Genomic DNA, 2,103 nt, shown 5'->3' on the forward strand with positions numbered 1-2,103 from the left:
AGCTGCTCAGGAGGCTGAGGCAGGAGAATTGCCTGAACCCAGGAGGCGGAGGTTGCGGTGAGCCGAGATCGCGCCATTGCACTCCAGCCTGGGTAACAAGAGCGAAGCTCCGTCTCAAAAAAAAAAAAAAAATTAATTAAACTCATTAGAGCAAAAGAAACACAAGTAGAGAAGTAAAGGTTTGTGGCAACTAAATGCTTGGCACTCCAGGAGGCAGAGTGTACACAGCTCTTCATCTGACACATGTTTAGCTAAAACAAACACACAAAAAAAACAATTTTTTTCTTTCACCATTTTTGGAAATTCTTTTTCAGATGATGTTCTCTGGAGTAGTTACACCAGTATCCTCAGAAAATTCCTTTAAAGGTGTCAGCACCACCTGTTTACCTGCTAGCCTCACACCCACAGATAAAAGAACTAAGACCTGCAGAAAAAGCCCACCCGTTTCTGTTTTATATAACAGAAGACTTTCAGGAACAACGAGCTGCTCCATTAATATAAAAATAGGTGTCTCTATTTCTGTATTCAGGAGTCCATGCCCACAACAAACACCAGCAAGTTCTGCTACAGTAATGGAAATATAGGTCACACTGACCTCTCCCTATCAAAACCAAATAGAACAGTTCCTGTGACCAAGTGTAAAGGTGAAACTTCACTCTCATGAATGTATCTTGAACCCCTCATACTTAATTCTGGTCTCACCTCAGAGTCGCATGAGACACAATTAAAACAACATAAATACTTTCACCTAGAAAAATAAACACAACCCATGGAAAGGTACAAGTAAAGAGATTTCTGCAAATTGGCCATGTAATCCTAATGAGAAGCCTGGGCTGATAACCACTTAGCTAAGCATTGCCTTCCAAACTTTAATGAGCTCAAAAATCACTTAGTAATGTTGGTCCAACTCTATGTAATGTGATTCTGGAGGTTTGTAAAGGGTCCATGGATGGCTGTTTCAAAGAATTCCCCTGTCAATGCTAATGTGCTCCCCCTGGGCGAGCTATTAGCATTAGCTAGAAAAAGGAGACACAGCACAGAGTCCCTTACACTCAGCACTCTTTTCACACCACAAATACTTCTGGTAGAAATAAAGACAAAAAAGCTCCATTCACTCTTTAGGAGACGTCATCTACAGGCACTCAAAATGGTTCAGCATTTCACATGCCGATGCAGGCTTCCCTACAATACAGCCTCTAACAAAAATAGGCTGTCCTGAACCCCTGGTAATAGAATTGTTTACCTTTATACCAAGAAGGTTGGGAAAGCACCAAAATCTGAATGTGGTATATGCCCCGGCAGACTTTGAGGGATTCGTGCCATAAGACCAAAAGTTCTTACGAGATTGTCCGAAACAAAGAAACATGTCAGCGGAGCCTATGGTGGTTCCATGTGTGCTAAATGTGTTTGTGGCAGGATCAAGCATGTTTTCCTCATTGAGGAGCAGAAAATCATCATGAAGACGTTGAAGGAGCAAGAACAGAGTCAGAAAGCTAAATATGAAATTTTTTGAGTAATAAAAATGAAAAGGTTTTTGTTTGTTTAAGAGGGAGTCTCACTCTTGTCTCCAGGCTGGAGTGCAATGGCATGATCTTGGCTCACTGCAACCTCCACTTCCTGGGTTCAAGTGATTCTCCTGCCTCAGCCTCTCGAGTAGCTGAGACTACAGCCATACACCATCATGCCCAGCTAATTTTAGTATTTTTAATAGAGATGGGGTTTCACCATGTTGGCCAGGATGGTATTGATCTCTTGACCTCGTGATCCGCAAGCCTTGGCCTCCCAAAGTGCCAGGATTACAGGTGTGAGCCACCACGTCCAGCCTAAAAATAAAATATTTTTATAAAAAGACAAAAAAATCTCCACTCTAAAGTTTCATATTCTTTGCTGGCTCCTTAAAGTTTACAGGAAAAACAGAAGGCAGCAATAGAAATAACTAAAAGCTAAATATAGACAGATGAAGATCTACAGATAAAGAAATATAAATATAGAAAAAGTTTAATGTGGGCCGGGCGCGGTAGCTCAAGCCTGTAATCCCAGCACTTTGGGAGGCCGAGGCGGGTGGATCACGAGGTCAAGAGATCGAGACCATCCTGGTCAACA

General features: G+C 42.0%; 1 protein-coding gene and 1 pseudogene across 1 annotated transcript in view; one reads left to right on the forward strand and one right to left on the reverse strand.

The window, feature by feature from the left end:
- The window catches only part of LOC108297817 (zinc finger protein 726-like), a 16,392-nt gene that overhangs the window by 9,210 nt on the left and 5,079 nt on the right, over positions 1–2,103 (reverse strand). The window lies entirely within an intron of this gene.
- On the forward strand, positions 190–1,525 carry LOC108297814 (annotated as a pseudogene).

This window comes from Cebus imitator, unplaced genomic scaffold (assembly GCF_001604975.1).
Source record: "Cebus imitator isolate Cc_AM_T3 unplaced genomic scaffold, Cebus_imitator-1.0 Scaffold847, whole genome shotgun sequence".
Classification (NCBI taxonomy): Eukaryota; Metazoa; Chordata; class Mammalia; order Primates; family Cebidae; genus Cebus; species Cebus imitator.